Source organism: Elaeis guineensis, chromosome 3, assembly GCF_000442705.2.
Source record: "Elaeis guineensis isolate ETL-2024a chromosome 3, EG11, whole genome shotgun sequence".
Lineage (NCBI taxonomy): Eukaryota > Viridiplantae > Streptophyta > Magnoliopsida > Arecales > Arecaceae > Elaeis > Elaeis guineensis.
The window spans coordinates 74,296,863-74,310,426 of NC_025995.2; positions in this window are offsets into that span (position 1 = coordinate 74,296,863).

A 13,564-nucleotide genomic window follows, 5' to 3' on the forward strand; every position below is an offset into this window, starting at 1 on the left:
TTCTAAAGCTTATGGAGAACTCATTTATCTTTTATAGATATTTAGACATTGTGAGATTCTTGGCTTCATACTGGCCCCACACTTGGCTCACAACGAGCTGAGAATCGAAGAAAATCTTAACTTTTTTTGCACCAAGCTCCTTTGTGATCTTGAGTCCAGTGATGAGTACTTCATATTCAGCTACATTATTCATTATTATGAAGTTGAACTTCAAAGCATACTCGACAACAACTCTACGAGATTGGTCAGAATCAAAATTACATTGCTTATGAATTTGAGGCTCCATCTACATGCAATATCCATTAGTTATCCCCTACGTCGATTTATGATTCGCAAGCATTTATACTTATCTTTTTTTGTAGGATCATGCATTCGATAATGAAATCTGCTAGTACTTGTGCCTTCATTGTCGTATGAGGATGAAATTCAATGTCAAATTCTCCAAGCTCGATTACCCACTTCGCTAGATGATCCGACGTATTCGGTCTCTGCAGTATTACTTTCAAGGGTTGATCGGTTAATACAACAACAATATGAGCTTGAAAGTATAGTCAAAGATGCTTATTGGCTATGACAATTGCATAAATTATCTTTTCAATTCTCACGTATCAGATTTCTACATCTCTTAGAACTTTATTGGTGTAATATATCAGTTTTTGTACATTAGCTTCTTCTTGAATGAGAACCAAACTGATTGCCTGTGAGATGACTGAAAAGATAATTTCTCACCTTCAACAGGCTTTAACAAGTGGGGTGTCGATCCCAAATACTTGAGGTCTTTAAAAGCAGATCGGCATTCATCCAACCATTTAAAGTTCTTTGCCTATCTTATTGACTTGAAGAATGGGAGAAACTTTTCAACTGATCTAGATATAAATCGGCTTAGTGCTGCTTCCTTTTCAATCAAGCATTCAATTTTCTTTTGTTGGCTAGATGCTTCATTTCATAAGTGCTCGGATCTTCTTCGGATTTGCTTCAATTCCTCATTGGATCACCATGAAGTTTAGAAATTTTTCAAAGTTTACTCCAAATGCACATTTGCTTGGGTTTAACTTCATTTGGTAAAGCTTGAGTTCGTTAAATGCCTCATTAAGATCGGCAATATACTGATCAGTTTCTATGTTTTTAATTAGCATATCATCTACGTACACCTCTATGTTGCGACCAATCTATTTCTTAAAGACTTTGTTGATCAGGCATCACTACAAGAAAACAGACTATTAGCAATGGCTAATTGCCATCGCTAATAATCATTTTACCATTGCTAATGCTATTAGCGATGGCACGCTGTTACTAAAAATTCGATGAAAATAATCTTATCATTAATTATCATTATTAGCGATGATAAATTCACCGTCGCTAATAATGATAATTAACGATGGTATTAGCGACAAAAAACTATCGCTAATAATTTTAATTTTTTAATTAAAGTGTTAAAAAATTATTAATGATGACACATTCATCGGTACTAGCATCGCTAATATTTTTTTAATTTTTTATTAAAATTTTATAAAGCTATTAGCGATGATAATTACTGTTACTAATATCGTCGCTAATAGTTTTTATTTTTTTAAAATTTATAATTAAATATTTTAAAATCTATTTTAATCACATTAACATGCAATAATATTTTTTTAAATCTATTATAAATAAAATAATAATTATTTAATATAATTATAAATATAAAAATAATTATATTATATTAAAAATATAAATTATATAATTTTATAAATCTATACTGCTTTATAAGTATCAAAATTACATATATATCTAAAAAAAATTATGTAAGATCCTCCTCGTCGTCCTTCTCATCCTTCTGCTTCTGTACATCCTTTCCAACAGCTGATGGATGAGAGCTGAATGTTCCAGCATCCTATAATGAAGAAAAATAAAATTTATTAATAAATTTAGATATGAAAATGTATATGTCGATATGGAGATATATATTTCGATATACTACTTCGATTTTCGAACATATTATTTCTACATATTTCATTCGATGATACGGAGCTATAGATACCTCCGACCCATCATTTAGATAGTTAAATTAAAGTTTTATATCCTAAATCATATTTTTAAATTATTAATAAATTTTGATATGAAAGCATATATGTCAATACGGAGGTATATATTTTGATGTACTACTCCGATTCTTGAATAGATTATTTCTATACGTTTCATTCGATGATATGGAGTTATAGATATTTTTGATCCATTGATTAGATGGTTAAATTAAAATTTTACCTGTTAGATTTCATTCCCAGACTCAAGCCTAAACATGTAAAGCTTCTAAATAAAAAAATTTAAAATAAGTAAAAAAAATTATTAATAAACTTACCGCTACGATGGCTGTGACTACGAGCCCAGCTGATCGTGTAGATGTAGATTCCAAAAAATCTCAATAACCATATCGCAGACGGCATCTCGAAAGCTTTGAGATCACTGACTCTAAAGCTTATGCATGACCTCCTCCATAAGGCAATGCAATAAATAAAATGATACCAGAAGGTCCTTTGTCTTTAGGATCGACTCCTTCCTTCCTAGGGTTGACTACTCATCTTCCTCTTCAGATGTGCAGTACCCTTCAGATTCTTCTTTCGCTTTCTCCTTTTCCTCCTCTTCTTCCACTTCTTCATCTTCTCCTCTTCCTCCTCTTCTTCCACTTCTTCATCTTCTTCCTTTTCTTCTCCTTCTTGGATTGGATAGTCCTTTAAAACAAACTCAAAATGATCTATCTTCTCATGTTAGCCATTATGTAAGAGAAAATCTGGAGCATCCAACTCTACATCTATAAAAAATTGATGAACTTCAAATGTTTTATTCTCCTAAAAGCATTCTGATACATGGGGCTCTTCTTCTTCTTCTTCGAGCTCATAATGAATGGCTCGAGACTTAATCTTACATATAGCCCATCAATCTTTCTTTCCTCTCTCCCTTGATGGAAAAGGAGTATAATATACTTGAACAGCTTGTTGACCTAGCACAAAGAGGTCATTGACATGTGCTTTTGATCCATGTTTGATTTCAATAAGCCCATACCGTGGATCAACCTTCATACAAATATCGGTATCAAAGCATCAGCACTTAAACAGAATGATACTATTACCTCTAATGTAGGTCAACTTGATCATTTCTCTGAAGATTTCATAGTAGTCACTCTCCATCTCTGCCCACCAACTGCCCTTTATACACACACCGCTGTTTATTATCCTCTTATGGTATCTATATCGCTGCATATGAAATTTGAAACAATTTACGTTACAGCCATTATAACATGTCACATACTTTGTTGGCCTGTAACCTAATGGTCTTAGCTTCTTAGGTATGGATTCGCCCCCTTGCGTGACCTACATGTTATAAAAAAATAAATTAAAATAAATAAAATAACAATGGTCGCTTACCAGTTGATGGAACCAATTTGCAAAGTTTTGTAAGCACTGAGTGAAAATTTTTTCCTCACTTATCATCGGGTTGTCCTATCTCAATATCTTATCATATTACCTATACATGCATAAGATAAGTACAGGATGATAAGTAATTAAAGAGTTGAGATTGTGATAGATATTTACTCAATATAAGAGTCGACTTCTGCATAATTTAGCAAAGCATATATCCCTGCCTGTCGAATTTCAGTATCAGTTAATATTCGACAAATCTCATGCTCAAATTTATAAGCGGGATAGGCAAATATTGAGATCTCCATCTTTGACCCCTCACCACTATCATCATTTCGACTCACTTAAGTCAGTTTTGTCTGCACATTGAGATTAAAGTAGTATCGACTGAAATTAAAAATTTCTTCAATTATATAAGTCTCCATAATAGAATCTTCGACTCTGAACTTATTTTTCACTTTCTTCTTGAGATCGTGTATGTATCTTTCAAATAGATACATCCATCTGTACTACACTGATCCCCCCATCCTAATTTTATATCCCAGATGAATCACGAGATGCTTCATAAAGTTGAAAAAACTATGAGAAAATATCTTCTCCAACTTGCATATAGTCTCTACACTACTAGCCTCAAGAATAGAGATGTAGTCGGCAGATAGTTCGGTAGTGAAAATATCTCTCAAGAAAAGACTAAGCTTGGTCAAAAAACTCCATGTGGAGTTGGAAGGAGATCACGCAAAACCAATGAGAGTAATCAATGCATGAAGACATACAGTAATGGCTCTTTAGCCCAATCTTTAATATGATGCACCGAGTTAGATTACTTGCATAACCATCTGAGAATTTAATATTTTTATACTATTCACGTATGTCCTTCAACTGCTCTCTCATTAAAGTGTAAGATACTTTCGGCTTCAAAAATTTTTTAGATGACACCTCAATTAGCTTTAATAGAGGATGCTTGTAAATATTTTTCATATTTGCTTGAGCCTTGGGATTGTCTTTCGTCTTGTCTTTGACATCCATAATATTGCCCAGCTATGCAACCCAAGAAGGGGGGCATGAATTGGGTTTCTAAAAATTTAAAGTTAATTTACAACTATGAGAATTTTATAACAATAAGCAGGATAAATGTTGAGAGTAAAATTTATGCAAGGTGTAGAAGCTGGATGCAAGAATGCGAGAAGATAAGGAAATTTAAAAGGAGAGCAAGTAAGCACAACACAAACAAGAAGATTTATAGTAGTTCGGTGCCAACCTTGCACCTCCGTCCACTCCCCAAGCTCCTACTTGAAAATTCAAATCCACTAAACCGTATTCAACCTGAATACAACGTCGGAACCTCCGACTCTAGCTATTCCAAGCACGAATATTTATTTTTCGGGTACAAGCCAATCCAATACAATTCGATTCAAGGTTCGGATCAGTCTTTCTATATTTTGGAACTCTTTCAAAATAAAATATCAACTCAAAATAGAGTATAGCAGTTAATCACATAGAAATACAGATGTAGCTCCTTTAACGAGCAAATAAAGCTTTAAATACACTTTACACAAAGAGAAGTAAGCTTTTCTGATTTTTTTCAAGTGGTTGAAGACTTGAATGAGCTCTTCAGGGGTTGGTGAACTTGAAATAAAAGCTTCTTGAACTTCAAGAAGGCTCTTGCTTAGGGTTGAAATAAATACTTGAAGAACCTTTTCAAAACCCTTGTTGATTCCTTCCTTTAAGTGCCTTTTATAACTTCAAATAATGGTGGAGAGTAATCTGGGCTGAAATAGAGCCGTTGGAGCACATTAAATGGGCATTAAATGCAGCCAAAATGAGCTGAAAACTAGCCATTGCAGAATTTTTCCGTCACAGGGGTCGACTCATAGGGTCGACTCATGCTCATGAGTCGACTCATGAGGTCGACTTCTGTGGTATTTTCTGTTCTGTAATTTTGGCCTACACAGCAGCAGAAGTCGACTCATAGGATCGACTCATACTCAGGGGTCGACTCATGGGGTCGACTCACAGAGTGTGTCAGCCAAAGAATTCAGCGTACCATTTAGCCTCTTTTGCCATGAGTCGACTCATGGGGTCGACTCAAATATATAAACATGATTTTTTGTTAAAATACATATTCAAAAATATTAAAATTGCCTCCAATAGATTACAAATCTTGTATTCTTGCTCTTGAGGCTTCCGAATCAGAACTTGATAAAATTATAATTTTACCCCTGTAATACAATAAATATTTTTTCAAGCCAAAATCATTAGTAACCCCCTCAAATACTTTGTAATCATCAAAATCAACTCAAGGAGCAACAATCTCTCCCTTTTTGATAATGACAAAATACTTGAGCAAAAGCATATATAAAGTATTGAACATGAATTTCAAATTTATGAAGATGCATCACTTCAATATCATAGTCAAGTATTTGAACGAAATATATTATAAGTAGTTTGAAGATTAATTTAAAATTTGCTTATAAGTTCATTTACTTTAAAAATTAGATTTAAAAAAAAAAGTTGACGATTTTGGTTCTTTGACACATTTGCTTAATAATTTTGCTTATTACTAATTTCTTTATTGCTTATTACGTATTTCTTTATTGCTTATTGCTCAAATTCGATTTTGATTCTCTACTCCTTTTTGACAGCATCAATTAAGATTCTCTACTCCTCCTTTTAAGAGATCTTGAAAGGATAAATTTTCTTTACTCTTCCTTTTTGATAGCATCAATTAAGATCTTAAGGGATTTTAAGGATAGAGAAAAGAAAAGAAAGATGACAAAAAGGACATATTTTCCTTACTCTCTCTTTTTGATACCATATTTTACTTCTTTAGCTCCCTTCTTTGATTGCTTATTTCTCTACTCCCCCTCAACATAGCAAACATAAAGGATATATCAACTTGCTCATCTAGAAGATATTGCAATTCATAGTATTTCTCAGCACTAATATGAGTTATTTTTCATATCTCATAATTAAAATAATTCAATTTGATCACATTCATAGATATTCATTGAAAGTCAAAGCGCGCGCGCGCGCGCGCGCACACACACACACACACACACACACACACACACACACATAATATATATATATATATATATATATATATATATATATATATATATATATTCAAAAGTGGCTGAATACAAAAGATGTCCCAATACATATGAGTCAACTCAAAATACAAAAGTCAGGGATAGAAACTATCCAAGAGTTAATTAGCCAACAAATACAAGGCCCATAAGATAGATCCTAGACATAGGAGACAAACTAATCTAGATCTAATAGATGTCATGGCTAAAGGGATCAGAATCTGAAGAATCAGAGATAGGGTGAGAAGATGTAGGATCAAGTCCACGGGCACGACCTCGACCGCATCTACCTCGGCCATGGGTAGAGGTACCAGCACGAGTAGAGGGGTGAGAGGATTTTGGAGCCTGAGAAGCTACGGACTGTGTTATAAGAAAAAATTTGATGGTGTCCAAAAGATCCAAGGTTCTCGATATAGACTACATCAGGATACTAAACTGAGTAGAAGTATTCTCACTAGAGCCCCTGATCTCTCTCCTCAAGAAGTCAAAACCACTCTCTAAGACTCCTTGAAGTCTAGCCACCTCTGCAGTTAAGTCTGAGATCTCTGTGATATCCTCATGCGGCTGAGGATGGGTTAAAGCTAATACTTGCCCCTGCAAATCTAATACTCTGCCTGTCAATCTCAAAATATATCCCTCAAGCTGCTCAATATGTATCGACTGAGCAGTGAGCATCTGAAAAATAGTAGAAATGTGAGGGATCAGAGTCTGGTCTGAGTCATCCTGGGATGTCGATCTCTGTGCAATGACTGAAGTGGCAAACTGCTGAGATAGAATGGAGGCAACACGCTGGGACATCATCTCAAGCTGATCATCTGCTAGCCTGAACTCTGAAGGATGTGCCCTGCTCTCTGACTGTGGAACTGAAGCATGCCTTCTCACAGACTCTAAAGGACCAGCCTCGTGATCAGATATGAATTGAATATCTAGGGATGCTCTGTGATCACGAAGAGGTGAAGATGGTCCCTCCTCCTCTACTTTATCCTCCGCTCTCTCCACAACACCCTTTGTCCAACCGCCATCAGTCTTAGAGAAACCCATATGATGCAGTGTGTGGCGGTTGATGGTGTCGGAATGAGATAGTCTAGCAACTGCCTCCCCCTCAAAACTGATTCCGAACCTTCTAAAAACTAAGGTGAGTGCCATACCAAAAGACAAGTGAGCCTTGGACCTGTTCAGGGTCTCTCTCATGGCCTCAAAATATCAATGCGAGAAGGTTCAGGGGGTCTGTGTGATCACATGGTACATAATATAAATGTTCCTACCAGATAGAAGGTCGTGTCTACCACTCCTAGGGACAAACAGTTTGGTTATCAAGTGATGCAACAGTCTCATCTCAATAGAAAGAATTTTTGCTTCCAATTTATTTAGACTTCTAGTATAAGTTCTCCCTAAGATAACATTAATTCCTTCTTCTTTAATAGGGAGCTCCATATTGGTATAGCCTTCACAAGGCAAATGCAGTATCTGTCTCAAGTGGATTGGATCAAGAATAACATCAACACTTTTTACTGTAATTTCACTGTTCCATTGCTATAGCTCAAATTTAAGTAAAATTCTCTGACTAGATCGACATAAGTATTTTTCTTTAAAGAACAGTAAAATTTTCATCCTTGATTCTTAATCTTCGATCCAATAGTGAACCCTTCTTTTTTAAAAAACTTGAAATCAATATTTTTTTTGGATTCCACTTTTTGGTCAGAGAGAGGTACCTTGCTTGGACTGATTGGGGACTGAGTGAAAGCTGAAGCAGGACCTGGAGCAGGGATTGGAGTAGGAGAAGGCTCGACTGCTAATCTCTTTCTGCGTACACTCTCTTCCAACCTGCGAACGAATTTCCTTCTTTGTGGTAGCTTCGTTTTGGGAGCCATTAGGTCAAGAGAGACTTGAAAGGAGCTCAGGAGACTAAATGTGAGGCAGAGAGGAAAGAATTTTGGAAGGAAAAAGGCTAGGATTTGAGGAGTTAAATCATCGATTTAGAGAAGAGGGGATGATTCTAGGGCAAGCTCGAACCGCCCTAAATGAGGAAGGGAGAGGAAAGGAAGTTGGTTCCTTAACGGGTGATTTGAGGAGTAAAAATCGATGGGAGAAGATATTTGAGAGAAATCTTTGGTTTGAGGGAGAAGAGATGGAGAGATTTTGGTTCAGTGGGAGAAAGAAGATGAAGGGCTGAGTCGGCTCAAGAAAAAATTTTCAATAAGAAGAGAGTGCCCGAAAGGTTTTGACAAAATTGCAAGATTATCCTAGGGTCGACTCTGGGGGTCGACTCATGACACAAAAAATTTAAAAGAATGATGGGATAATTTTAAAAAAATTTGAAACTCTAAGAGAAGGATGTTTACCCAAATATTGATCATGTGAATGATAGTTTTGAGCTTTTGAGCTCTTAAGAAAAATGAGAATTGAGCTCAATAGATTTGGTTCAATAAATTTTTGGCATTAAGAATTTAGAATCAGAAAGATACTTAAGCTGATGAATTAAGGATTCCTAGTTCTCTCCTAATTTCATAAAATCTATCTTTACTTAAGGCCTTGGTAAAGATGTCAGCCAATTATTTTTCAGTACAAATATAATCAAGAATTATATCTTTATTTTGGACATGTTCTCTTATGAAATGATGTCTAATTTCAATATGTTTTGATCTAGAATGCTGAATTGGTTTTTTAGTTAGATTTATAGCACTGGTGTTATCACATCTTATGGGAGTTTCATTGAGTTTGATGCCAAAGTCTTCAAGTTGTTGCTTAATCCATAAGATTTGAGCACAACAACTTCCGGCTGTAATGTATTCGACCTCGACTGTAGACAGTGCTATCGAATTTTGCTTCTTGCTAAACCAAGAGATTAAGTTAACTCCAAGAAATTGACAAGTTTCACTAGTATTTTTTCTATCTAATCTACATCCAACAAAATCGGCATCTGAATATCCTATCAAGTTAATTGATGATTCCTTAGAATATCATAGTCCTAGGGTTTGTGTACCATTTAAATATCTAAGGATTCTTTTAACTGCATTCAAGTGAGATTCTTTCAAATTTGATTGAAAGCGAGCACAAAGATAAACACTAAACATAATATCTAGTCTACTAGCAGTTAAATATAATAGAGAACTAATTATGACTCTATAAAATTTTAAGTCTACATTTTTATCTCCTTCATCCTTGTTAAGCTTACATGATGGGCTCATGGGTGTACCAATTGCTTTGGAGTTCTCCATTCCAAATCTTTTGAGTAGTTCTCTTATGTACTTGCTTTAGGTGATGGAGATTCCTTCCTTCGTTTGTTTGATTTGAAGTTCGAAGAAGAATGTAAGTTCTCCCATCATGCTCATCTCGAACTCTCCCTGCATGAACTTAGCAAAATCTTGACAAAGAGTTTCATTAGTAGACCTAAAAATAATGTCATCAACATATATTTGTATAACTAATATAACATTTTAATTTTTTTTAATGAAAAAGATTGTGTCTATATTTTCTCTTGAAAAATTATTATTAAGCAAAAATTTGCTTAGTCTTTCATACCAATCCCTAGGTGTTTGTTTCAAACCATATAATGCTTTGTTTAATTTAAAAACATGATTAGAAAAAGCATGATTTTTAAAACCTGAAGGTTGTTCTACATAAACTTCTTCAGCAATATATCCATTTAGAAAAATACTTTTGACATCCATTTGAAATAACTTAAAATTCATAAAGCAAGCGTATACAAGTAGAAGTCTAATTGCTTCTAATCGAGCAACAGGTGCAAAGGTCTCATCAAAATCAATTCTTTCTTCTTGATTATAATATTTTGCAACTAATCTCGCTTTATTTCTTATCACATTTCTATGTTCATCCAATTTATTTCTATATACCTATTTTGTGCCAATTATTGAATAATTTTTAGATCTTGAAACTAAAGTTCATACATTATTTCTTTCAAATTGATTAAGTTCTTCTTGCATTGCATTTATCCAATTATAATCTTTTTTAGTTTCATCTATGATTTTAAGTTTAAGATAAGAGATAAAAGCAAAATGATTGAATGCATCTCTAAGTGAAGAGCGAGTTCTTACACCATGTGTAGGATCACCAATGATTAGTTTTTTGGGGTGATTGTGATCATACCTCCATTCTTTGGGTAGATCATTTGTACCTAGAGGTTGTTCTCGTTGTTCTTCACCTTCCTCATCCTGTTTGTCTTCATGTTCTTCATCATCTTGAATGGTTGAGTCTTTTAGAGTGATCTCCTTCATTCCTTCTATAAGAGGATCTACATCATCAATACCTCCATTCTTTTTTGAAGAAAGATCGTTAGTTTCATCAAAAATAATATGTATTGACTCCTCTACTATTAAAGTTCTTTTATTGAAAACTCTAAAAACTTTGCTAGAAGAGGAGTAACTAAGAAAAATCACTTCATCGAATTTTGCATCAAATTTTTCTAGTCTTTCCTTACCATTATTCAAAACAAAACATCGATAACCAAAAATATGAAAATATGCAATGTTTGGTTTTTTTCTTTCCAAAGCTCATAAGGAGTTTTCTTTAAAATTGATCTAATTAAAGTACAGTTTAATATATAACATGCTGTGTTAATTACTTCCATCCAAAAATATCTTGGAAGGTTGCTTTCACATAGTATGGTACGGGCCATTTCTTTAAGAGTTCTATTTTTTCTTTCTACTACTCCATTTTATTGGGATGTTCTAGGTGCTGAAAAGTTATGGTCCATACTTTTTTTATTACAAAATTTTTCAAAATTTTGATTTTAAAATTTGATTCCATGATCACTTCGAATATTTTGAATTGAAAAATCTTTTTCATTTATGACTTTTCGATAAAATTTTGAGAAAACATGAAAAGTTTCATCCTTATGTGCTAAGAAGAAGACCCATGTAAAATGAGAGAAATCATCAATAATCATAAAATCATATCGTTTTTCACCTAGACTAGTAGTTCTAGTGGATCCAAATAAATTCATGTGCAATAGTTCTAATGGCCTAGAAGTTGAAACAATATTTTTAGATTTGAATGAGACTCGTGTTTGTTTACCCATTTGGCATGCATCACAAATTCTATCCTTTTCAAAATTCAATTTGGGTAAGCCAATAATCAATTTCTTTTTAATAAGTTTTCAAAGTAAATGCATACTAATATGTGCAAGCTTACGATGCCAAAGCCAACTAGTCTCATTAATCTTGGCATTCAAGGCTACTAGGCATTGCATGTTTATTTTGAAAAGATCATTCAAATCTACCATATAAACATTACCATGTCTATGCCCAACAAATTTAATGCCTTCATTAATAGGACTAGTTACAATGCAAACTGAAGATTCAAAAATGACTTTGTATCTTTTATCACAAAATTGATTGATGCTTAATAAATTATATTTTAAACCATCTACTAATAAAATATTTTCAATATACTTGGAAGAAGTGATACCAATGTTACCTATACCGATGATCTTTTCTTTGCCATTGTCTCCAAAGGTGACCATCCCTCCATGTTTAGCATCAAGTGTGATGAATTGGGATTCATCATCAGTCATGTGTCTTGAGCACCTGCTATCAAGATACCATCTCCGGTTTGCTCCTTGGGATGCAAGACACACCTATATACAAGAATCCAGTTTTGACTTTAGGTACCCAAGTTTTCTTGGATCTTTTTTGGTTAGTCATAATGGTTCCTTTTGAAACCCATATTTTCTTTACATTAAAATTTTCAGATTTGTTAGAAAAACATGAATAGGATTTGTATCCTATTCTATCACATTTAAAGCAAGTTATATTTGAAAACTTATTGTATGATGAGTTTACAAAGATGTTTTTCAAAAATTTTTATTTCTTTAAAGGGTTATATCCAAGATCGATTTTATCATAAATGGTTTTTGATTGTCAAGTATCATATGAAGTTTATTTGAACTTAAAGTAAACTTTTCAACCATTGATTTTAACTTGTGAATCTCATTTTTTAAGTTCAGATTTTCTTGAGACGGGATTGATTTTTCATTTGAAATACTCTCATTTTCTTTTAGTAAAGATTGATTCTTTGATTTTAATTCTTTGTTCTTTACCCTAGCTTCTTTAGTTCATCAATTAGGTCATAAAACGCTTCATAAAGTTCTTCAAAGGTAAAGTCAATAGGAGTTTCAGTATTTATCTCATTTTTATGTGCCATAAGGCACAAATTGGCTTGTTCATTTGAGTCTTCTTCTTCGAAACCTGACTCATCACTTTCGCTCCATGTAGCCATCATGGCCTTCTTCTTGTACTTCTTGAGACCCTTCTTCAGTTGTGGGCATTCAGACTTAAAGTATCCCGATTTCTTACATTCATAACAAATAAGGGATTGTTCCTTATCCTTCTCTTTGCTATGTTCTCCTTTTGTTTGTGGCCTCTTCCTCATTCTTGGTCTTCTTATCTTCAAGAATTTCTTAAATCTTCTAGTAATGAGGGCCATTTCTTCATCCTGCTCTTCATTTTCTGTATCATCGGATTCTTCATCAGGTTGAGCAGTGGATTTGAGGATGATTTTCCTCTTCTTTTTGACATCTTCTTCTTGGTGTTGTTTTATGCTTAGATCGTAAGTCATCAATGATCTTAGAAGCTCCTCCAAAGATAAGATATTCAGATCTTTGGCTTCTTGGATTGCGGTTACTTTGACCTCCCAAGTCCTTGGTAAAGACCTAAGAATCTTTCTTACGAGATCACTGTTAGAATAAAACTTATCAAGACTTTTTAGATCATTAATAATATCAGTAAAATGAGTAAATATCTCAGTTATTGATTCATCATGCTCCATTTTAAAAAGTTCATATTTATGCACAAGCATATTGATTTTTGATTCCTTCACTTGATTAGTTCCTTCATGAGTTACTTCTAATTTATCCCATATTTTCTTAGCTGACATGCATGTTGAAATACGATTAAATTAATTAGTATCTAGAACACAATACAAAATATTTATGGCTTTAGCATTTAGTTGAGCCATTTTCTTATCAACCTCATCCCATTCTTTTTTGAATTTGGTTGATTCCACACCATCAATTATTTTAGTACGTGTGTGTGGTCCATTTACTATGATACTCCACATATC